This window comes from Larus michahellis, chromosome 20 (assembly GCF_964199755.1).
Source record: "Larus michahellis chromosome 20, bLarMic1.1, whole genome shotgun sequence".
Lineage (NCBI taxonomy): Eukaryota > Metazoa > Chordata > Aves > Charadriiformes > Laridae > Larus > Larus michahellis.
Genome location: NC_133915.1, coordinates 7,328,603 through 7,354,809, shown reverse-complemented (window position 1 = coordinate 7,354,809; position 26,207 = coordinate 7,328,603).

The following is a 26,207-nucleotide window of genomic DNA, read 5'->3' as shown; positions in this document are numbered from 1 at the left end:
CAAGGACTGTGCAAAGCCCTGGCACGGCTCACCGAGGCTGGTGGGAAGGACTCCAGGAGCATGGGTCGGGGCCTCAGCGCTGGGAAACCACGGAGCTCGGTGGTTGTGAACAGCAGAGGGAGGGCACAGATCCTGTCCTGGGGCTCAGCGCAAGACTCCCCTGTTGAATGAAGCAAAGGCCTTAATCAAAGCGTGCAGCCATTTGCAGCAGCGGGACAGCGTTCACCCCAGCAGAGACCGGCTCGAGCCCGGGAGCAGTTCAAGCCCTCAAAATAGGACTCTCGACACTATACATTTGGGGGGTTTTCCCTGCCCTTTTTGCAAAGCAGTTAATTTCTCTCTTCAGCAAGGCAGCTGACACTCCTGTTCATGGTGCTTTACTCTGTTTTCCAGACTGGTAAATCTCACTGCCAGAGCCAGCTTTAGTTTTAAATATCATCTAATACCACGTCATTGAATAGCTGATGTGCAGCACTGGCCTGTGTATTTTAGGATGTGTCCCTAAACAAGTTCCTAGCCAACTAATCCTTCGATACCAGGCAAAGTCATCCCTTGGATCCACTCTCCTCCAGCCACAGCAATCTTTGGCCAGGTGATTTTGGGGAGATTCCTAAACACAAGGCCAAAATGCTCAGCTATATGGGAGGCAGATACAGAACAAACCTCATTCTTTTGTGCCACCCTGGCAGAAGTGTCAATAGAAGCATTATACATAATGTCATTAAAATTTACATTGCGTAGAATGGAGTTTGTATTTCTGTTATATGTTCTCTATATTTAGATTCCATGTTGCTGTTGCCACTCAGCTCCTCTATAGCCAGAATTAGTAGCCTTAACAATAGCGAGGCACGTGTGAAAACACACGCACACTTTGCTCAGAGCGTAAAAGCTCTGGAAACAAACAATATCACCTTGTGTTTCCCTAATCTGAGAATCTCAAAGCAGTTCACGTAGGTAAAGTAAGTATCTGCTACAGGAAGGTAAAGTGAAGTACGGGGAATTTGTTGGATTCACCCTGGATTATAGCGAGTCTGTGGATGAAAATAAGACCAAAACTCTGTTGTAGAGATGGAGCCCCTTCCAGTTACTGGCAGCGTGTCTCTCTGCAGATGCAGCTTTACTCCTCTGAAAATCTCTCAGGAAGAGTTTTATACAAATAATTAAGGTTGGCAAGGAGTGCCTAACTCCTTCTGGTTGCTGAAAAAATCCTCTGCTCAAGTTTGACTTAGTCGAAATAATTAATGAGTGAAAAAAGTTGAAAAGCCGATAAAATCTCTGCAAGCCCACCCCTCCGCCTGTCCTGGGTAATGTTACGCTGATAGCTGTCTGTGTCAGCAACAGGGTTTTGCAATCAAATTTGAAACAGTGCAGCTGAGGACAGCATTAATTTAGAGTTTGGAGCCAGTACTGCAGAAAACCTTCCGGCCCAACGCACAGCTGGCGTAAGCTGGTGTAACTCTGCTCTGCCAGGCTTGTGAGCAGCAACTGAGGATCTGGCCAGAGCATCTTACCCCCTCTCCCCCCAAGGGCTGGAGCAGCTCCTCAGAATCACTCTAGAGCCCATTAAAACAAAAGTAAGATACCTCCAATCATTATTACTCATTTTTATGGCCACGTTGTTCACAAATGACTGAATTTAGCTGTCAAATGTATAGAAAAGAAAAATAAAATCAAAGCATCAGCCATCTGCGCCCCAGAAAATGTTTATATTTTCATCAGTTGTTTATGGCGAGAAGGTCTCAGCTCCTTTGTTCCACATCATATTAGTTATTGCATGGGAAATGAGTGTTTTTCACTTCGCCATTTATAAGGCTTTTGCATTCTCTCTCTTGTGAACGCTCGCTCTTGCCCTATATGTATTTTTAGTCCGTATGTCTTGGATTGACACATGGAATTGTGTTTGTTTTACTGGTTCTGTCTCTCTAATAGTTTTTCATTGCAAAGGGGATCCAATGTTCGTTATTTACTCTGCTTTCTTCCAGTGCCATTATTGCGAGCGCCCGGTTCAATCAATCCAATTGCCTGATAGCTCTGAGGTTCCCTGACCTATTTGAGTGTGAAGGAAAGGGGAGCAGGGAGAGCTTGGAAACCCTGCCTGGGCTCATCTCAGAGATGCTTGCAGAGGCCCAGCTCTTTGAAAGCTCACACACTTATTTGTGCCGTGGGTCCGGTCCTCAGCTGGAACCATTGGCATCACTCCACGGAGCCATACGCAGAGCAGCCGCAGCATCCCGCAGGACAGGCTAAGATTTATCCCAGACCAGGGCTGGGATTTGTGAGCGGAGGGAAGAATCCACTCTCCTAATCATCTGCCTTGAGACATCTTAGCAGCCACACAGTTTTCCAGCAAACCCTAGTGACTGTGCTCAGAAACCCGGGACCTTTCAGGGCCTCTCTCCAGCAGAGTGCCCCAAATCCAGTAGCCACTTCAGAAAGCCTTGGCCAAAAGGCATCACGAATGAGACACCGTTGTTGCAAGTAAGAGTTCCACTCCATCAGGTCACGTAAACACATAGTTAGCTCTAAGTGGATAAATAATCTCTCTGAAAGCCACCCAATGGAACACTTTTCTAGATCTGGCGCTGTATTTTGGGTGAGCATCATAGTTTTCCTCTTTCAAACTCCCCGAAGGCAAGTGCAAGCGAAGTTAAAATCCCAGTGACTGCCTCCACCCTCATCCCTGGCCTCATCTCATATTCTCTAACCTTACCTGGGAAAGCGCTGTAAACAGCGGGAGTGTAAATCTGCCGAGGTTACTCAGGCACAGTAATATACAGCGCACCAGGGAGGCCTCCTCTGAAAGGCAGAGCACCGTTGTGGGCCCCATGTTATTAGATAGATGCTGCAGGAGAAGGAAAGGAGAAATAAAGGGCATCCGAGCACCAAACAGCTGCATGACGGAGCCAGCACCGGGCTCTGCGCCTCTCCAGAATGACAACGCCTCTGAGACACCGCGTGTGAGTTTTAGAGGGGACACATTTACATTCTCTTGCTACAGGGCACGAGGGTGTCTCAGATGGACAGTGGCCCCGCGGTTTGTGATAACGCCTAACAGGGATTCACACCAGCCCGCGCTTCCCCTCCTGTCTCGCCCGCCTGCCAGCCCCTGTTGGGAGCACGCCGGGGAGCACGGCGGGTGGCGGGGGGACTGCAGGGTAGAATGGCGGTTTGGTGCTGTCAGAAGATACTTGGCCTCACGCTTCGGGCCTTCAGAAGTGCACACCTTCCCGTCGGGAAGGTGTTTTGGTAGCCCTGACAAGATCTTTCCACAGAACACCCCCAAAACCCTGACAGAGCCACGCACCAGGGTGTTTCCACAGCCAAGGCCCCAGGAGCGCATCGCCAGCCCCACAGCAGGGCACAGAGCGGGGGCTCAGGGGCAGGTAATGATCCACTGTCCGTCAGGGGGGCAAAACCGGGGGCAGGGGATGTCACCCACACACGGGGATGGTGTCACCAGCGACACTGAGACGATGTGAGGGCCATCCCTGCTCTCACACCGAGGCAGAGGCAGCGTGTGGTCGCCAGCCTGCAGCGATGCCGAATGAGAAATCCCAAGGAAAGCCAGTGAGGAAATGAATTCCAGGCCAGCGGCTCGGGCAGGGGGAGGGAAAGGGTGGAACGAGCGTCTCTCTTTTCAAGGCAGCCGGGCTTATTTTAATGGGCAAGGTCAGCAAAGAAATGACCAGGAAGAGAAATCGCTGCCATTACAAATCAGTCGCGATCTTGTATCAATTATTCCCTGCGCAGTTCCTTGCCTTGGGCTGAAGCAAACACGGCCTAATCAGTTTTACATCTACGTTTAATTTTATTGGAAAGAGGAGCCAGCAATGCATCATGGGGCTGGTGCGTGACATGAAAGGTGACCCCTGCCAACTTAATGACACAATACATAACCCTTAATGAAGTCACTATCTTGTCCTTTTTTTGCTGTCTCAGCCTGATGATTTATGATGGCATCATTTTGCTTTGCCCTCTTTTCATTTCAGCTTGACAAAGTGGATGAAACAATTATCTTCGTTATCGGCCAGAGCAGTAGAAATGTGATAGCTGAGGATTTCTGCAGGTGGAAGGCCTCGGCTATGGATCAAGTGGATGGAAAAATACGCTTAGGAATGCTGGAGTTCCCCCCTTTTCTCTCTCCTGAAGATGGATAGAGGATCCCACCAAGCCTTGCAAGCCCTATATCACTGTGGCAAGAAGTAATTTCAAGAGAAAGAGCTCTGTGGAGCAGCAGATAGAAGAAAGCTGGGAGGTGTCAATACCTTTCCTTTTTCAGCTTTTTCCCCTCTCGGCTCCATACACAGCGGTACCGGTGTGACGCACGCCCACCAACATGCCTGGCAAAGGTTATCAGGCATGTGTGCAGCTCTATAAAGGTACCCGGTGCTAACGATCACTCTGTGTGTGTTTGTGCCTCCACATATCCAGATGTGTGTGTTTGTACCTGATTTTATGTATAATTAAAATCAGCATAAGCTTGTATGTGATCCTTCAGAGCTGAGCCCACCTCTCCGTGGTCACAACACTTTCTGGCTGCAAGTGCATTATAAACCTGCTGTTACTAATTGTAGCTTCATGCTTTGACCAAAACCACAGCCCAGCTTTTTAACCAATTTTTAGACAAAATAGGTACCTTTTTTCCCCTGGTACCAACAGAGGTTGCATGATGGAAGCCTTCTTCCAATGACAGAGATGCAGATGGAAGCTGACGGCACAGTATTTCAGTCCTGCTAGGCAGAAATGACAAAGTGCCCTCGCTAGCCATATGCTTGACGGCACTTGGAACTGCCACAGCAATATTTTTTGGCTGGTGCTGCTCAGGGTCTGATGTGGCTGTTGCTGTTTACTTAGTTTCTCCTCTACACTGAGATGATTCAGGATGACTGTGAGCAGACCTTCGTAGCAGTACTTAGGCACATGAACAAATTGCTGCAATTCCTCACCGATTTTAAGAGATAAAAAAGACAGACTCAGCTATTCCTGTCATGTCCTTTGCCTGCACAGGGCTGCTCCTTGCAGTGCCTCTCCCAAGCCCTGAGCACAAGCATTCCTCTCGTCCACAGGCTGACGGACGCCCTCCTTCCACATCCTACCAGCAAGGTTGAGCCTAAGAGGTTTCTGCTCCATCTTACGGTACTTAGCTACCCCAACTCCCCAGTCATGAGCTGGAATTAAAACGTCCATCCAACACTTGAACACAGCACTCGGCCAACTCAATCACACTGTCCCGCTCCTCGCTATGGCTTCACGTATTCAAAAGACTACCTTTTTAAGCCACATTTTTGACGTTTTTAGAAATAGTAGCCAGAAGCCTTCCAGGATTTTACCACCACTGCTTCAGCCTTTTAGCGTTCTTAAATGCACCCTTGTAGGTCAAGACCTCTGTACAGTGAACCAGTTAGAGTACCTCTAATTAAGTTATTCTGCCTCATTCCTGACTAATATAAAACATGCTTATCAACCCAGATTCTGCATTAGGGCTCCATCCTCCTCCTCACAAGGAAGGCTTTCTCTCCACGCTGTGACCTGAGCAGGGTTTCTCAGGGAGGGTGGGGAAGGAATGAGAAGATAAATGTAGTTTGGCAGGACATTAAGGGAAACCACAATATTGCCTTGTAATGCAGCTCCTATCTGATCAGCGGAGTCAAATGTGGTGCCAGAGTTATGTCTCATAGGAAGTGGAACCAGCCGCCCCGTCAAACTGATTGCCGAGATCTTCCCCGAGATACTCCTTCTGTCTGTCAGAGATACCAGCTGCTGAGGAATTCCCAGCATGTGCTGCAAGTGACCCCAACCGAACTAACGCAGACCCTTCGCCCGTCCCCGTCCCTCAGGCTCCTCTCCCTACATCCAGCCTCCTCCAGGGGCTGCAGCCACTGTGGGAAAGGGACAGTTGCATCCACACCAATGCGCTCGCCGGGCTTTCCTACCATGCCAGGGCCTGGGAAACACGGCCTGGCTTATCGCGGTGAATAGTGGGAAGGGGACATGACTACCACTTTCTCTTACAGCGAAAGAAAAAGCTGCAGCTCCCGAATTGCTCCTTTAATTTCCTAACACCTTCCTTCTGCCCTCACAGGAGGCATTTCCTGCTCCTCTCGTCAGTTTGGACAGCATCCGAGGAATTCATTCACATGGAAGGTGGGGAACGTGATGCGTTGGCAGAGAACACAGACAGCAGTAGCCCCTAGTGCTTTCAGAACAATCTGCAAAAATGTAACTGATTAATTCTTGGGGCGATCCTGTAAATTAGATAGGTATGAATGCCATTCAGCAGGGGAAGGCCAAGGTCACCGAGTGACACCAGCGCCCCCGCAGTGACGGGTGCTGGATGTGGCCAAGCCCGGATACATCTCCTTGGAGCAGCAGAACTTCAGCTCCAGGGCTGCAAGTCCTGGTCAGGTTCAAATACAGCAGAGAGAGAAGAAAAGGCCCTCTGGAGCGACTCCTCTACTATCGGGATAATTACAGCCAAGATTAGAACCAGTTGGAAAATAAGAGTGTTTTACAAATGAAGGAACAACTAACTGTAGGGTAGTTTAATCTTAATTAATGGGAAGACACCGCTCAAAGAGAAGCTGCACGCGGGCCTGGCTGTGGTTCGAGCAGCTGAGTGTGATGTATAGTGGCTGCTTTCTAATCCCCCCTCTTTATATGCCCATTCTTTCTCATGTCCTTGCTTTAAGAGGTTTTACAGGTTTTACATCATGCTCCTTGCTATGGTATCCAAGGGTATTTAACTGCCGCAGGTTGATACACGGGCTCTGGATTTGGGAACAAACAGCAGTGAACCCTTCTCCGGGAAGGGTGTGCTTTTCCTGATGGATCAGGGGCTCTAAGGGTTAACGCAGTCTTCCACTTTGCTTGCCTTTAGTCCCACTGCCAAAAACCCCACTCCTTCGTCTGCTGCGCTTCCTCCGCGTGTCAGCAGAGGAAATCCGTAATCTCCCAGCTACAGATTTGGGGAACTTTGACATCCCCTAATGAGGTAAACACATTACTGTCATGTACAAACAAACAGCAACAAATTAGCAGCTGACACGTGAGGAAGCCACGGCGCAGCAACATGCGGCACTCTTTACAGGCAATTAAGCTGCCTGTGCTGCTTGCTCACGTGCCAGCCGGGTCCCGGCCCGCGCTCCCCAACCAGCCCCGCGTCCTGCCGGCCATTCCCTGTCTGCCTCTTCCTCCCGGGGTTTCCTCCTCCTCTGCCATCTGAGGGCCCTGGCAGCAACTGGGGGCCATACGGGGTACGGTCAGGTGCAACACAAGAAGCTACTGGTACAACCGGGGAAAAAGGACCTTAATATCGCGGCGGCCGACCGCGAGGAGCTGGCAGGGCACGCGGCAGGTTTTGCAGTGACATCCCTGAGCACCCAGCATGGGCTCCTCCAGAGACAGGGGCTGAGCTGGTGAGACCCTTGGCTTGGCCCCCCGGATTGCTTTTATTTTCCAATGGGAACATCTCTGAGCCCAGAAGAAGGACTGCAGTGCTCCAGCAGAGGAGGTTCTTCGCTCAGGTCTCTCTGAGAAACCCGTTTCTTGCAGTATCACCCATAAAGATCCCAGGGTCTTTCCTCCTAGTCTCTTGCTCGAGGCCCTACCCCAGGAAAAGGGCTCAGCAGTTAAAACAAGATAAGAAGGGGAGACAGAGCTGCTGAAGAGAGACAGATATTTGACTTTTATTTTAGCAAAATATATTTAGCAAAAGCACTCTATTAAGCGAGAGCCAGGGCAATAGGCCCATGGTCAAAGGCCTTTATTATTATAATTGCTTTGCAAAGGTGAAAGCCTCTGGATAAGAATCCAAATCAGTCATCACTCAGAATAATAATCACGAAAAGAGATAAATAAATAAAGGTAGGATCCAGCCAAAAAAGGAGCTCACATTATCAGCCAATAAACCAATAATCCATTAGTGACCAAGGTTGCTGAATAATATAGTACTTTCACAGTACCCATAATTTATACTGCAGACTAGAGAATAGACACGATTATTAGAGTGAGGGCTACTGGATGACACATGATGCATGACCGCGCGGCATTGATCTTCACACAACAGGAAGGTGTCTAGACTGGGAGATGTATGGCCGTGCGATTCAGAGCAGGGCATATTTCATGCGGGGCCTAATGGAGTAGTGGAGGCCGTGATGGATGACTTGCCTAGTTTCAGTAGCAGCGCAGTTATAGCAGTGCTAATGCGTGACCTCTCCCGCTCCCTGCGTCCTTCATTCAGTCAGGGTGACCTCATTTAAAGGGATGGAAAATGAGAGGCGCAGAGTACGAGGGGGAGGGAAGAAGGGGGAGAGAGGGGAGGAGAAGAGGAGAGAATAAGAAAAATAAAAGATAAGGAGAGGGCGTGATGTAAATGAACAATCTCTTGTAGCTTCTACCCTGCTCCAGGCTCACTCCAGCACTGCAGTGGCACCGCTGCTCACGGGGCCCATTCTGCTCCTGTTGGGATGGGGTTACTCCTGATTTAGACAAGCGCTATGAGGGCACAGCAGGGCCCCCGTGGTGCAGGTCTCAGCCTTGCTCATGCTCCCAGAGCCCATGGGACCGGGCCAGCAGCTCCCCCAGACGCACTGCGCTCCTCCTGGCTCCAGCGCCAGCCGCGCAGCTCCCACCAGCTGGGGCGTTACGGGTGCAGAGGATACCGCTGCAAGGTGCCCATCCAGTCCCTCTGCCAGAAACTGAAAACCAGCGGTTTTCAGCCTAGGGCAACAAAATAACCCAAAACTAGTGCCAGTTCAGTCTCATGGTGGGCCTGATTCCTTGTTGCACGATAACAGGTGATGAACAGATTGAGCGAGTGAGTGCCTAGCCCCCTCATCAAGGCCCTCCACCTTTGCACTGGAACCCCCATCCCCTCTTCAGCATCCCTCCCTCCATCCGCTCTTCCCTCCAGCGGACACTCAGCCACCAGCCTCCGCTCCCAGGCAGGGGAAACTGAGCCAGCAACGTGGAACACCCGAAAAATCCCAGATGTAAAATATGCAAGCGGAATCAAAATTAATAAATGGCAGCAGTCCTAAAAAAATTGAAACAAAATAAAACAGAACCCCACTATGAATTTTTGAAGTGGATGAGATTTGGTTTTAAGCGCAGCATTCAAACTTAGCCACAAAGCATCGCGGCGAGTGCTGTCAGACACGCGACAGCCCCGGCACAGGCACCTGGCAGAGCTCCCAGGGGCTGAGGGAAGGCAGAGCACCTGGGACCGGCACGGAAAAGGGCTGGATTCACTCCATGCACTCCAGGACAGAGGAGCAGGGAAGGAAAATGTGACACTCGGGGCAGAGCTGCAACAACATTTTCCTTTCTCTCAAGGCGACTGGAAGGACTGTTAAAACGCTGGTCTGAGGCCCCTCTCTGTTTAGAAAGGTTATTGCAGCCACATCAGTGTGCCCAGCCTGGAGGAATCTCACTCCGAACCCCAGTACATCTTATTAGCTTGGGTCAGGACTAGCGGTGGCATTCCAGCACTCCACACTGACTGCTGGGACCTGGCTTCCAGAAGAACCCTGTAAGGATCATCAGAAGAATCTGGGGGGTTTTATTTGCTTTTGGGGTTGTTGGTTTTGTGTGGTTTTTTTTGTTTTGTTTTTAAAAACTTTCAGGAATTTCTTTGAGGAATACAGAAACCTGGGTAATTTTTTAAATGGCATTTTGTCATATTTTCACATCTAAGAATACCACTTTTTGATAGAAACTACTATATTCATGCGTTGGTAAGAAAGATACCCAGACTGAGAAAACAACACGCCCAAGAGCTCTAAGCTGATTTGTCTCAGGAAACCCACAGCGGAGCCCGGCGCGGAGACCAGCGAGCGGCTCTGCCACAGGCAGCACAAGCCTGGCCTGCAGCGAAACCCGGCTACAGCCGAGGACCCGTCAGCCACCGCCCTGCAGCCCTCGCCTGGATGCTCGAGGCTTTCCGTGATGAATTCTGTGCTTCAGTAATGAATCCTACAGGATCCCTGAAGGTTAAATAAAATGATCTGCTAAAGTTGAAAACTGAATCGATAAAAAGGAACTGTTTGCTTTCTCCCTACTATTTTGATTCTACTTTCCTTATCTCCCGTTCATTGTTTCGGTTATCCTGGATGGGTGCCCAGGACTGTTGCCAGCCAGTGTGTCTGCACAGAGAAGAGAGAGTCTCCGCCCCAAAGAACTTGCAAGTTTAACAGTGAAGACAGATGGATAAAAGGCAAGATTATTATTCCTGGTCAGAGTAGGAAACTAAAGCACTCCGAGCACACGCCACTGCTTGCAGCCGCAAGGGAAAGGGCAGAGCAAAACCAGGAGCTAAGCCTCGGGTCTTGGGGCTTTGAACACAAGAGCATCCCTCCCCTTCCAAGCCGCCAGCGCTTAAACCGAGCCGTGCAGCAGGTCACTGTGTGGGCAGACAGAAATGGCTGTTCGTTAGGTCCTTGGAGCATTTTTCAAGTGACTTCTCCCGTGTCTGTCCTCAGCCCTAAACTGCACGAATATCCCCCATTAGCACAAATCCATCTGGGATCCCTGAGGCTCCTTCAGCTCTGTCTCTCTGCCCACTTGCAACAGCTGTGCAGCCCCTTCCCCACACCACGGGCCCATCCACAGACGCCCCCTGCTACGTTCCTTCCCCTCCGTGTAAGGGCTCCAACTCCCCGAGCTGTGTGGAAAGAAAAAGAGAGAATGGCCATTTACTGCGTTTCCTTTGCCATCTGGGCTTATTAAAAACTGCGCAGCAAATTAAAAATAGGTGGGAACAAAGATGGGGGAATGACATAAAGGGTTGCAGAAAATTCTCTGTGTACTTTTAAAAGCTGGAATTGCCATATGGACTGGCAGAGAGACATGTTTTACATTTCCACTGGTACATGACTGACATCATTTAGCATTAACTTCTATTTGAATAAAATGGTAGTAGACATTTAGGTAATATTACAGGGCAATAAATGTTTTAAAGAGCCTTGGGGGGATGCTCTTGAAACACAGTCCAGACCAGAACTCTAAAAATATGTCTTAATATATATTAACCTCTTTTAGGACTTTTGGCTCTCAAACAAATAATGGAGGATAGAGGATTTTTTTTCTGCCCCCCCCCCCTCCCCTTTTACTCTCTGAATTAAGAGTCCCCAGCTATATTTTTTCCCTTTTTCCTCTTTAGCTGTGCTGGGAAGAACATGAGGGAATGTAGTTAAAATTCAAAAAGGTTCCCCTTTATCATTACCATGAATCAACACAATAAATGAGCCCCTTCAGAGCACGGTAATAAGAATTTGATAAATCATCAGCCAAAAATTAACTAGATGTCAAAACAATCTTTGGGAAGTGTGATGGATTAGGGGCGATAGTGGCAATTAATCTCCCAGCATGAGTTCACAGGAGAGACTGAGCGCTGGGAGATGGATAGGGGGGAGACCAAGGCCTCACAAGGTCAGGACACTGCAGAAAGGAACGAGAGAGGGAGAGAGAGACGGAGAGAAGAAGAAAAAAATTCCACTGAGTCGGCAATACCCGGGCCCCCGGCAGCCGAGGTAGAGGTCAGTCACATGCCTTTGAAAACCTTTCTGTCTCCAGCTGCTCGCTGTGATGAGGCAAGCACTTTTCTGCTCCTGCTAATAAATGCCACAAGCCAGCTCATGGGGTACAACACATGGCTGGAGAGAGCCGGGGACCGAGGCAGGCTTCGTTCGGGGGCTGTACTGCTTTGTAAACAATAACAGGGGCGGCTGGAGGTGGCAGGATGCCGGAGGGGGAGCGGAGGGAGACAAATCCTTCTCTAATGTGTGAATTCATCCATACAAGGCCTGGCAGTGGGTGCGTGTGGCTTGACTAATTCCGTCTGAGCACAGGAGGGGAGAGTGCAGGAAGAAAGTGCCGCTGCAGTCATAAATCCCTATCCAGCTGGCAAAACTGCTTTCTCAGTCTTCCACCTTGCGAGACGGTTTGCAGCCCGGTCAGAAGCAGCAGAGGCAGCGCTCCCTGCCTGCACCAGTCCAGCCACATCTCCCGCTGCCGGGCTGGGGTCCACCAGACCCCTCTGACCACCCCATGGAGAGCCATGGGCAGGGAAGGGTTTGGGCTGCTCTGCCTGGCCCCTGCTGGGCTACCTTGGGGGAGACAGTAAATAGCAAGGTCCGTAGCTCCTGGCGTGCAAGCATTAGGAAGAAGCCGCTCACTGGCCAGGAGGAGGTCAAGGGGAGCCATTCTGCTCTCCATCCCCACCTCCCGCGACACAGCAGGCGAGCCAGGCCACGCGGGTATCCGCTACCACAGCCTCACTCGCCTCCACTGAGCGGCGGTGGGTCCCACCAGAGGCGTTTGCTACAAACGGAATCACAGAGCTTCATGCCGGAAGGGGAACAATTCACACGGTTGCAAAAACTTCAAATAAAGGATATACAAAACTTGCAAAAGTTCAGACTGGCCTTCCAGAGCTCCCAGAAAGGACTCTACATTGGTGCTACGCATAAAACATTGTCATAATCAGTGATCTTTTTGCAGCCTCAAAGACAACCTCACAAATAGCAATGGTCTGTAAGTCTTTTCATGGCACCTACGTGATGGCTTGGGCTGAAGGAAGAGGGTGGAAGTGTTCAAGCTCTGCTCCTCCAGCACAGCCTGTGACGCACAGGAGGGCTGTGACAAAGCAGACCGTCACAATATGCCTCAGTTTCCCTTGGTTTGCAGTGCAGGTGATTATACCAATGCGGTAGTTTGCTACTGCAAAGTTTAACCTGCCAGGGTTGGGAAGCATCCTGGGACACCAAGAGGAAAAGGTGGAGGGTTCTACACTGTGTTAACAAGATCAACCTTGCAGAAATGCACCGAGGGTGTTTCTCCGCCACAGCTTCCAGGATCCACTTCTTAAAATCCTGTACAGGCCTCCTTTCCACTCTGGGAAAGCGATTATCTTTACCTGCCCGCGTTACTTTTGCATCTTACACGCTAACAGCAGCAGGCTCCCAGCTCAAGTGAAGTACGGTACAAACAAAAATGTCTACCATGAGTCAGCCACCGCTTCACCGTTCTGCTGCCCTGGGCAATTGCTTGCTCTGCCGGCATTGCACAGCGAACAGCACAGCACCTACCCCCCGCTCCCCTTTCCCATCATGTCCAGCCCTTGGTGATTCCGCTACAGCAGCATCTCCGCTCTGACCCTGCATCTGCGCTGGCAGGACTTTCTGACCAGCATCAGCTGGGCCAGATCCAGCAATTATGTGCACAAGGGGTGGTGGCATACGCTGCCAGTCTTGCCCAATTTATGCTCTTCCTTCTTTGCACAAAATCTGTCACCTGGAATCCTTTGCAATCCAAACAGGGGAGAAAAAAGAAAATAAAAGGGGGGGGGGGGGGCAATGAAAGAAAATAAGAAGTCAGGCAATCGCCTGGCAGGGCTTCTGCTGACATCTCACACTTTGCAGCGGGCCTCAGGGTATGGAGCTCCCAGTGACACTTCTCCCAGCAAACACAGAGCCTGACACATACTCGGGATCACAACCGCCACTCAGGGTGGCACTGGGGCACGGACAGGCCTGCAGCTGGCTTTTTTAGGAGTGACAGCAACCACGAGAAAATAAATAATTGGCCTAGATCCTCTGCAGCCACACTGCTGCGGTTCTCCTTTTCATCACTCTGAGGCTTACAATCCTTTCCTGAGCTGTTTAGCATCTCTCCTCACATTTTCACTGCTGGAGCACTGTTGGCTTTGATACACACTGTGCTCTTCCCCTCAAGCGACAAGGAACAAATGTTCATGGAACAGAGAAAGCGCCCGTGGGGTGAGGAAGGAGAGCCTAAGACTTACTGAAATGGGCCGCGGCTGCCTGCTTTCACCACTGGCTACCTTCCCACTCCCAGCGGGTGAGAGGACCAGGAGGCAGCAGCCAGCGACGGTGTCTTGGCTCACCAAAGGTTCCTCTCCTCCGCCGTCACCCTGGCTCACACTGACACCAGCTGAGAGAGAGGACAGGCTCTGCTGCTGACAGCCCAAAGGCCTCCAAGGATGATCAGGAATGTGAGATCTGGGCAGAGCATCCGGCAGCAGGGAGGAGCTCTGCATAGCGCTGAGAGCTCCAGTCGTGACCTGAAAGCCTCTCAAATGAGATAGTAGCACACACAAGTGAGATTTTGAACCCGAGTTGTAAAAGTGGAGCTTGGAAGCAGAAGTGGTTGTGAAGTGAAACCAGAAGTGGGAGCACCAGCGAGGCAAAATCTGACAGGCAGCGTGAGCTGTGCTCCAGCAAGCTGTTAGCTCTCCTGTCTCATCTCACTAGAGGTGCTGCTCGTGGACTGAGAAGATAAAGACTCGAGATGCAGCTGTGGCAACAGCGCTGTCAAACTTCGCCTGTTTGCATTGGCGAGGTTCACAGACCCAGTTATGCTGGAGACTCCACTACAGTGGATGCTCCACAACTACAATGCAAGATACGGTCCTTTTCCTGAAGAAATTAAAGTCCACAGCAGGTCGCAAACATTGGCAATGGCAATTATTATTCTTTGGTTAGATGCCTCAAGGCCAAATACTGTTGTCACTACTGTAGGGCATGGGGTCAACCCACTGAAGTAGAAAGAATTAATTCAGATTTGCGCACCTCAAATAAATGGGTTGCTAGTGTCTTGAACAGAGGTGGTACGGCACCACGGCTCAGACAGAGCAGAGCTCCTCCTGGCTCACCGGCACCATGTGCTCTGCAGCGGTCTCAGGGATGCTGTGATGAGAAACTCATTGGCTTCCCCATTAAGATAAAGCAAAATATTTGCTGCGGTCACCTGAATGTGCACATCCAGCTCAGTAATGTCTGCCACCATAACCTGATAGTCACGTATTTACTGAAGTAGGGTTAGAGCAGAAGCATTGTGTAGTTTTCCCTTCCCTACCTAATTTTGTTGCTATGTTAATAGAAACTCGCCCACTATTATTTGTTGTTAGAGGCTAAAGATAAGCCTCCATTAGCACTGATTGCATTGCTCCTGCGTATTCATACAGTTGATAACACCTTTCTTCAATATTTGCATCCTTAAGAAGCAACCTTTTTTTTTTTGTAATCTTATTGCATCTTTCATGATTTTTCCCTGGGTTGCTCATACAGTTTTGTGTAAGAGACAAATGCCTGGCAAATGTTCGGATACTGCTGGCTGCTTGGCGCATATCAATGTCAGAAAGATTTTGGGGGTGGGGGGAAGAGAAGAAAACACCCGCCCAGCTGGAACACTTTCCCAGAATGCCTGTCTCTTCTCAAGACAGACAAGGCTTGGACAGAACAGATGTTTCCACCCAAAAGCAGATGTGAAGATGTTACTTTCCCAGGGAGGAAATGTGGTGGGGTTTATTATTAACCAACAGTCCCCATATGACAGCTTCCCTTGACCAACGGTCGGAAAATCTGGAAAACAACACAGCCCTCTAATCCAAGTGGTGGCAGGAAATAGCCAGCCCTGACGGACTCCCTTGATTTATTATTATTAATTACAACCCGGAAATGACCAACAACATCTGGGAGAGCCAAATGTGGAAAAGAAAGAAAGCTTTTGCGCAAAGGGGCCAAATTTTTGATTCCGTGATGGCCTTAGTGTACTGCTGAACTTCAGGCAACGCAGCTGCAGAGTCGGTGGGAGCAGCCCCTCAGGCAGCAGCAGCGGTGGCCGGCGGGGAAAGGGGAGCCACGCACCCAGCAGCGATCCCGTACCACACACGGAGCGTAACCCCAAACGAGGGACAGCCCAATCGCTAGAAGCACTGGAGTTGTATGAGCACGATGCTGAGCCTCAAAAAATGATGCTTGCTAAAGGCAGACTGGAGCTGTGGCACACTGAGCGCCCAAACCAGTCTCCCCCCACATTAAATGGCAGCCTGCGCGTACAGCCGAGCCGGCCAGCAGATCCCCACGGCACTGTGGCTACGCCACACCAACACGCTGTAAATCAACTGATGGAAAACAGGCAAAAAAGGAAGAGAAGAAAGTTCAGACCAAGCCCCAAAACAAATGCAGTGAATAAGAGCAGAAACCCATCAGAAAAACAATAGCGAAGTTTTCAATGAAAGAACAAAAAAGCAAAATAAATTTTAAAAATGTAAGACATTTAAGACGTGACCAAATCTCTAGTGATGGGAATGTACAGACAGCTCTCTAACTAAGTCCAGAAAGCTTAATCAAGTGTGGTTACCACTTTGGAACCGGAACAAAATAAACCAACAGTTCACAGAAGGCTGATCAAAAGCAAGTGAGGCTGTGACAGGTAACAAACAGACATGTGCAAGTTGGCTTACAGTTCCGTGGCAAGAGGAATTGTGAACAGAGTATGTACAGCATCAGCGGGCCCCCGTGAGCCGCATCGGCACGGGAGCGGCATCGCTGGGTACTCGGGCTGCTGCTCCTGTAGCCCATTTGGGTCTCATTTACTGCCCTGCCCGACACCGCAGACACACGGCACCACTCTGCTCCGAAAGCACCGCGCTCCGAGCCCAACACCAGCACATGGGTGTGATGGGGAGCCGCCATCAGAACCGGAGCAAAGGGGGTACGCAGCCACTCAGAACCCAGCAGATGCACGCCTGTGTCGCTGAACTGAGAGACCACTTCAGCTTTACTAAAAGCGTTGGATTTCTTTAGTCCTTTTACTCTATAGAACTTACGCTATTCCAGATTTTAAAATAAACATTGAATCAAGCGTTACCACTGCTAGCGTAAAGCGAGACATTCGCTGCCCCTCTGCTGACAGCCCCACCGAAGGACACGTGGACACTGTCCCACCAGGTACTGGGCAGCGCGGGCTCCCGACACGCAGACGCGCCAGCTGCGGTTCACCCACAACCTGAGAGCCCCTAAAACATCTGTTTATATTTTCAGAGCAGTATTAACATTGTCAGACCGTGGCAAATCTGCTTAATTTTAATAGACATATGTATAATACACAAGCCAAAATACACTTAAAATGGGACATGTCAGAAAATAAACAACTATTAACTAATGAAATATAAAGGAAGTCAGTTCTTGCACTTTCTCTCTCCCACACACATCCCCTGCAGCCACAGCTCAGTCATCTCCTCCTCGTGACTCCCCTCCGCAGCCTCACACCCAGGAACTTCTACAGAAAAATAAAGACGCCTCGTCTCAGCGTGCTGCGATAGCAGGGGAGGGAGCACGGAGGAATGGCGAGGCCTCTGCCTGCATTTGTGTTTCACCATCAGGGTAGCACTGCTCTCATGGTCCAGATGTTAATCCCTTTCTAAGGAAGCTTAAAAAAAAAAAAAAAGGCGAGCACCAAATTCATGTGAAAAATCAACCTCACTGAACCACTTAGAGAACAGTTCTGGCTCAGAGACACCAGAGCTCCACTGCAGCCACACGGGCGGGAGGAGGCATTAAAGGCCTGGGTTTCAGTTGTGCTGTTTGGGGTAGTTACGCTACAAAAGCTTCAACGGGGAGACTGGAACCCAGGCTCACTTTAAAGCTCTTTTCCCACATTAGATTGGGGGAAAGGGCTTTGTGCACCAGGACCAACAGCTCCTGTCTCTGGGCGTGCCTGCTGCTAAGGACAATTGCATTTTCTTTGGGGGGTTTGAAGTTCCTTCTTAAAGTGGAGTAACAGTCCCACCCTCAGACTCACCATGCCCTCTCTACCCCTATAGATATATTTGTAGAAATTGAACCTGAACGGGTTATTTCCACCCCTGCCCTTTTCCTTAATTCATTTTGTAAGGTATATACTGCAAAAAACGACGGCAAGGAGGTGAGGAGAAGTGCCCCATAATTGAGAACAATATCTCCAAGGGGCTTTTCCAATGAGGCGCAGATTTCTCTGGCATACATTTTCAGAGCTGAAGTCAGTATAATGAAGTCCAGAACTTTTAGGTTTCTCCTTTAATATATCCATCATGTCTAGATCCATTATTGACATGTTGACTTTCTTGTTTCTGATTTAAGCTGCCAGACTTGGTAAAATTGCCTTGACAGCTTTAGCATTTGTGGCAGAACACTGACATGATGTTACTTACAGCTAATTAAAGTTGAGAGCATAATAAACAATCTTGGGATCCTAGCAACCTAATTTCCTCGGGTACTGAGTTTGCTGGATCTTGACCCGAGTTGTTTGAAGCTCCAGCAAATTCTGAGCCTGCCTTCCCTGCTCCATGGGTGCTGGCTTTAGAAATCAGGGTGCCTTCTCTCCCAGTGGGACGACACCGAGGACACAGGGACCCTGCCTGTCTGAGGAGATGGTGAGTGATGGGGAGAGACAGCGATAGGTAACTGGTGAGGAAATGGGAATCTCTGAGATGCTGGAAGCGGGTTTCTAGGGCCATTTCACTGAGTAGAAGTGGGCCAATGGGTTATAGCTAATTAGCAACGGGATGAAAGCGAGCAAAGGAAAGTTTAGATTGATGACCAGGAAATCTTTCCTACTGGTGAGCTCTGTTAGACTGCAAAATCCTCTGTGGAGGGAAGTGGTGCAGACCACATGGCTTGAGTCAACTCAAACTGGCTGGACGAAGCACTGCAGCCCAGAGCGCTGGGAAGGGCGCTCGGGGGTGGGACTGAGGTGACCTCACAGAAGTAGGTTTTCTATTACTAGTCCACAAGGTCTTGGAAACTTCAACTGCATCACTTCAGTTCTCTCCTCTCCCATGCCATCTCAAACCCAGCTTGTTTGACACAGAGGTGCCTGTCACAGTGCGGAAATTACATACAAAACAGAAGAAAATTTCTTTCATCCCAAAAGATCAGTTCAGCCAAGGGCAGAATTTCACCTTATCTTCTGATGAACGCGTTTTTGCTATTTATTTTCTTCTAGCAACAAAAGAATAAAACTTGCCATACCCAAATCAGATTCTTAGAGCTGACTCAGCCAGCAAAATCAGCATTTTTTTCTTGTCTGCAGTGAATCAAAAATCACTACTCACTTGTGCAGAATCAACTGAAATTTGAGGTGAATTAAATCCAAAATCTCCCTCTGTTCCTGCAAATGACTGACATGCCTTCTTTATTGCCAGTTTCTTGAGTGCTATTGGACTGACTTCTCTCCCACTGTATCTCCTCATTCTGCAGAAGTAGGGCAACAACATTTCACATCTCTTTTGGAAAGACTCAAATGCAGCGCGAGTGACACCCTCACTGTGAGTCGAGTCACTCTTAAGTCATTAGAGCAAACAAAAGTTAACTTGTACTAAGTTAAATCTCAATGAAAAATGTTCTAGTGCAAGCATGTTAACTTGCATTTGTGCCTATAAAGAAGAGAAACCACTGAAGTCACAATAAGATGATGATGCATCTGAAATGTCAATAGATAATTTTTAACTGATTTAGCAGACCAGCACAAAGGCTGTGCTGGCGCTCTTAATTGAGCTTAAAATAGTCTGAAACTGAACCTCATGTTCACGCAAGGGTTTACTGCATTTGGAGCGGTTTCAAAACTTCTGGGCACAGCCCAGGCCCTAGAGGTGAAGAGGAGCAGCCGCGTATTCTAAGAGAAAGGATCGCTGGGTTTCTGGGCAGAGCCACGCACGGGAAGGAAGCAGAGAGTAATTATTGACCAAATGAAGTGAAAAGCTTGGGGGCACACATGTCTCAAGGCAGAACATCTCCTGGGCCTCTCGTGAAGGCCAGTGACACCACCCCCGAACTGTACTCGCTTGCTCCTTAGTGCATTGTTCAAGGGGGGAGTGGAGTTACTAACTGGGGGCGACGTCCTGCCTCCTCCCGACTGGTGCTGGCGCGACAGGGAGAGGAGCTTCACCACCCGACAGGCTTGGCTTGAGGCAGCCAGGGCTATGAAAGCGCTGCAGGGGATGCCTTTCTCAAAGGTGACAGTGGGACCTCGGAAGAAGAGGTGCCGCGGGAGGAATGTCTCTGTGCTCCTGGAGAGAGGTGCGGATCCCAGCCTCCCCCCATCCTTTCCCAGGAGCCGGGGAAGGCAGCGTGGGCTGGGCCTGAGTCTGGAGATGCAGAAGAGACGAGGGCTCGGAGCACTCCCTCCCTTTCAAGTTTCATTTCCCATTTCAGTCCTCCCTGTTTCCCGGTGTTTCATAAACACTGAACTTCATTTCAGTTCGCCGGCTGCACACAGTCCCTTTTAGCAGGCGGGTAGAGGCAGAATGGATGGTAGAAGGACAGTGAAGGAAAAGGAGCATTCACATTCCCCAAATCCTGTGCTGAAATCCCAAGTTTCCCAAATCCTCTTGGGCTGCACCCTTCCCTGTCTCCAGAGCAGTTAATGCAGCAACACCACTGAACTCACTGCAGGGAGGGGAAAAAACACGACCAAAAAAACCAGCTCTGGGATGAAGGATGCCTGCAAAAGCAGCATTTCCTCCCTTTTGTCTTGGCTGGGGCTGTTTTCAGTTCCTGGTTGTTCAGACTCTTTATTCCTCACTTTCAGACTCTTGTTCGTTTCCAGCTGGGCTGTATGTGTGCTTCAGAGATCCAGTGGGAAAGGTGGTGCGCGGTGACCCCCAGTCATTAATCAAGCTGCCTAAGCCGGGGCCTTTTCACAGCCAGAGCCTGATTATTGGCTCTTGGGAGCTGCGTAATAAAATGACAAGGGGAGTGAGTCTATTTCCTGCCGCCAAACTGCTGACATTAATTCACACCGGGGGGCTCGGGGAAGGCAGCGGGAGGGGGAGAGGAGGGACAGAGAATCAGGCTGCAGGATCTGCGTGCCGCTACCCAGCTGCTGTGCGCATGCGTGGGACCAGACGTGTAACGGCACAGATGCATTCACGGATGCACTAACCGTCCTATGGAGCGGAGTAGAGCAGCTTGGAGAAAAATATGGTTCTACAAAATACTAGGCAAAAATCTTGGACCAAAACTAGGATCCGACTCTTGATCCTCCATTACTTCAGAGGTCCAGATCCGCTCTGCAGCTGCTTGTTTTATCTAGACTGATATTCACACTACTACATCTACAAAGCTCAGGTTTTTTCAGTGGTAGCCCTTAAAAACAGCAAGAAAATTAGGTCAACACTTATAAAAGTTTACAGTACAACTTTAGCTCAGATTCCCAGGCTGTAGCCCAACCGAAGAAAACTCCAAACAAAATAACCACCAGCACACCCATTTTGTCTTCAGACTGCCGGGGCACGAGGGGTTCACCTCCCTCGGCAATGAGCTGTGGCTGCAGAAAGCCTTGTTCCCAAATACCTGCTGTGCTTCTAGGGATGACAGGAACCCATCCTAACAGCTAGGGAAAAAAAACAAAACAAAACAAAGCCCCACGCAATTACCACAAGATCAACACTGGAAGTAGTTATAACTGAGATCCTAGAGTCCTTGTGTCTAGGAAAACTGGGCGATTGCACCCTGACATTCCTACTGCCGAGGAACAAACTGGATGGTAAGTACAACTGGTAACAATTTGCTAAAATTGCAGAAATCTCTTGTTCTTTTCTTTTTTTCGTGGTTAATAGTTCTTTTGTCCTGACTCTAGACATTTTGCTAATCAGTTTATATCATATGGGAGCTATCAGCAGAGACAGTCAAGCCTGGGGATATGTAAAACCTTTCCCTTGCCTGAAGAATCCAAGGAGACCTTTGACACTTGCCAAATTCCCTTGCAAGGGAAGGGAGAGAGAATAAAGTCAGAGCCAGAATCTGGAAAGTCGATTCTTCGTTAGCCTTCAAATATAATCTTAGAACTTTCCTCTGCTGATACCATGTTTTTATGGGGCAACAACAATCGAGGAACTGTTTTGCTAAGACTCCTTCTTGCCAGCCTCTTGGCTCTGCTCCTTGCACACAGGTCACTCGCAGTCTAGCCTGGCCATCTGGCCCCTCAGCATGTCCCCGGATGGCTGGGAAGAGCCAAGTGTGTGGAAGCTGAGGATCTGCTGCACCCCGCCAGCTCAGCTGCTGGGATGCGAGCAGGCAACACGGCATGGGAATGGCAGCAAGAATAGAAACACCTCTGACATTTTTCTGGAGCAGCGTCCTCCGACACAACATTATTTCATCAGAGTCGTTCTAGTTGCACATGTAGAATACTTTTTGAGCCTGGCTGACCTTTGACATGATCCTCACCATCAGCAACAGCCTTGCAAAAAGAAGCAGAAAATACCCTCACGTTTCCCACAGTGTGGCACCAACAAGGTCTGCAGAGGTGTAGATGTCTGCACGAGGCATTGGGGAATCATGTCGAAATTCTTTCCTGAAACATTAAGGATCAGAAGTGTAGGTCTAACGTTTCCTAGCCACCAGAGCAAACCCAACCTTCTGGTTTAAGCAGAACCGGAAAACACATATTCCTCCATCCTCCAGCCACCAAGAACCATTCCGCCCCCCCAGACAAACCACCACAAAACCCATCCCACCACATATGAAACCGCGTGAGGGGCTGACCGGAGGTACCACAGAAGCCTCTGCTCCACAGTCCAACCTGTCTTTTACCTTTTCTATTGAAGTAAAGGGAACACAGAAACTGAACAACGTCAATTGAAAGCAACAGCCCAGAACCCCACCAGTCTCCATTCGTAGAGCTGAATTGCCTTTGATGGAGTGGCACCACCCCGCAGCATCAGAGCCCCTAGTGCTCACTGATCACCAGGTACGTTGATCCTCAGAGAGCGTAACTGAGCCCAGGGCTCAGTCCCCGGAGCCGCAACGCAATGGTTGCACCAGCAAAGCCCCAGCAGCCGGCGGTGCCAGCACCAGGCTTCGGGCTGGTACCGAAAGCAGCCAGCAAATCAAGGTGTGCAGAGGAAATCGTATCGTTAATTCTCACATGCGCCTGAGCAAGAAGTGCCTGATAAAAAAAGACCCATTTGCCATTGCAACTATATCAAACCTTCTACAAAAAGTCACTTTGAGGTCACTGTTTTTGTCCAGTATTTCAATACATTAAATGCAATTACTTCATTGTTGATTTACCTGTCATTAGAGGCATGTGTTTGAACATGATTTATTGAGTGAGTTTTGTGCCAGTTGACTTGCAATAGATTGCACAATATTCAAAAAGGCTCATTTGCTTGGCATTACATTAGAAGCAGGGTGATTGCAACACAAAGCAATGTAAATGAGTTCTGAGAGGCTCCATCATTCATGTTGTCATGTACTGAATCCTATTATTATTTATTACCATAATTGTACTGTGTTTCCTGGGGCGATAAATTAGGACTGATGGGTCCCGCTGACAGCCAAGGACTGGACTCGCTCTATATAATTTAATAGGGATACTGTTGGATCTCTGCTTGGAGGAGACTTAGGAAGGAATTTAGTAACTAAGCAAAATCTTTTCTTAAAAAAATTAAAAATAAAATAAAAGCAGAGGGGTTTTTTTCCCCCCCCTTCTCCCTTGGCAGCAATTTAAGTCTTGATAAAAGCTGCAAAGGAAATGGGAGCACTCTGTCTTTCATAATAGGATTGTTAAAAAAATCACTGCCCTGTGTCACAATCTGTTTTATGCTCCCTGCTGACAGGCAGCCTCACCACGGCTGGGAACAGAGGGACAGAGGATGACTTAAAGGGATAGCAGTGACAGCTCCTGACCTCCGGCATACCAGCTCCAATCCAACCCACAACTGCAAGCAGAAGTCGTTCTCAGCTGACGGCAGCGGGCAAGGAGTGAGGTCAGCCCTACACCGCGCACACGAGCACTCGCAAAATGCCGTCAAACCCAGTTCTTCCTGCAGTCCCACACGAGAGGCTGTGACCAGCCTGGGGACGTCACCTCTCACTGAGGCCTCTTCCACAGCCCGGTGGGGTCTGAGCCCACCGCCCCTCTGCTTCCCACACCCGACCCTCCCTCCGAGGGGCCTGCAGGCGGTCCGAGCTACTCAGCTGATCGGGGAGTTTCTGTATTTCAGATCCTGGGATGTTTTAGGCCTAAGTTTGATAATGGCTGAACGCTTCTCCCCATACGACTGAATTCTCAAGCCCCGAGGGGCCAGCGCAGGACCCAACAGCCCCAATAACCCTTCCAGAGAGCAAACCTAGCACAAAGGTGGGACCACAACTCCAAGCAGATTTTCCAGCCACTACTTGTTGAAACCAAGCAGTTTGCTCCTCCTAACGTCAGGTGCTTCAGGGCGCAACACACAAGGAGGAGTCACAAGACTTAGCTCTTAATTGTAATCCAACCAGTGAAAGCTTTCCGAGTGGGACACCTAGAGTGACAATACCAAAGCCGGGACAGGGTTAGTCTGGGTTCGGTGGTGTGTCAGTGCAGGCAGTCCCGGCCCTGCTCTGAGCTGTACAACCTGTTCTGTTCTCAGCCCAGCTGGGACACACCTTCCGCTGTTATTTAAATGAAAAACTAAACACTTTATCTAAAACTGCTGATGAATGAAAACTGTGACCTTTCCCTTTTCTGTTTGAGCTTGGAATCAGAAAATAACAGTAAAACCAAGACAAGGGTTTTTTCCCCATCCCACAGGCCTGGATTCCAAAGCACGTGGAATACACAGTCATGGCAAGAGTGTCACTAGTTCCGAACTCACTGGCAAAGCACGGGACAGCCTTCAAAAAGCACAGCATCTAATGGGCACCAAAGCTTGGAGAACTTCAGGGAAATCTGTCTCTGCAGCTCTGCGAGCTGTAAAGCTCTCTGCTCTCGACTGGTGCCGAGAGCCAGCAAAAACCCATCACACGGCTCAAGTTCTACTGAAGTCCTCAGAATAAGATGGAAGTAGATCGTCAGCAAAACACAGGCCCAAATTTTAGTCTGTAACCTCCAGAAGTCTCATTCTCCCTTTATGCTATTTCGATACCAATGTCATTGTGCTGACACAGCCAGAGCAATTCTGGATTTACCAGAATTTACTTTCTACCACACTTCTGAAGAGACTCAGAGCTGCAGAACCTCAGAACTGTTGGACTAGAACAGGTTAATGGTCTCTACAGTCCTGTATGTTGTATTCGTGAGCAACCAAATGTCCATAAATCCTCCTAGTGGACAATTTTATGGAATAATCAACACATCAAGGATATTTCCTTCTAACTTTCTCTGAGTTAGTGACTGGCTTATGCCCTGAGGCATGAGAGCTTCTTGACTGGATGCATCTCTTGTTCAAGTCAATAGATATCTGTCAATTCAGGTCAATTCAAATGAGATTTTATTGACAGGAGAAGCTACACAAAATGTTGCCAAAGTGTGAGAGAACGACAGCACACCCCTACCTTCCTCGAGCCGTCTGTCAGAGGTAGACACAACCTGCACTGCTTTTACAGAGAGACTTACTCCCAGCTTCATTGAATAGAAATTGTCCTTGATTTAGCTTCATTGACTTAATTGAGCTGAGCTATGCTAAGCATAAACAATATCCATCCTGTTTCTCTATGGACACCATCAGAAGCAGCACGAGTACATTAAAAGGCTGAGGTTGTAAACCCATAATTATGTTAGAAACAGGGCAATACAGGTATCCTCCTGCCGAGGAGCAGTAAGCAGCGTCCACAGCACAGAACACCCCAGCCGCGCCCGCACCTACAGTGTCAGGCCACCAGCAGCCCCGTTTCCCCCTCCCTGCCCATTGCAGCTCCAGCTCGTGTTCTCTCTACCCCACACAGACATATGAAACTTGTCACTCAGACATCAAAGGCGCTTTTCGCTCACCCTTTCTCAGCGGTGACACATTTTTGGCCAAGCACATCACATTAATAGAACTTGCTGTCAAACAAGAAGGCTTTCAAACAATGGAAGGATTGTACACTGTGCAGCATGGCTGATGGGCAGATCACCAGGTAATGTGATGCAAGAGCTATAAAATATCTCAGAGACACAAGCAAAAAGCACAGAGCTTAGTTTTGAAGGGGGACTTGTGGTTTGGAAAGACTTTTTTTTTTTTGGTATAAATTTTGGAACAGACCCTGGCATTGGACTTGGTTGGGTTTCCAAACCCAGCTTTAGTTTAACATGCATATTTCCTTAAGCGGTGCAGCGTTTCCTTGTCTTCTCCAGTGCCTCCCTCCCCAGCACATACTCCCCACCCTTCATTTCATTACTTGAGACAAATTATGGGCCAAGGTCAGCTGGCCTCACAGAATCAGTGAAAATATTTCAAACACACCACGCTGCACTGTAACCTGCGCAGAAACAGCCTGCTGCTCACTAGCACTTCTCAGCATAAAACAAACAAAGGTTCTGCTTTGCATGACACCATTCACGCTGTGCTTGAGCCCCAGAAGGAATAACAGGGAGAGCTTCCGTGAGAACCAACACTTCACGCTAGAGACAGGGTGAGCGCAGGGCACACACCTGAACCAGCCCTCCGTGGGGATGTG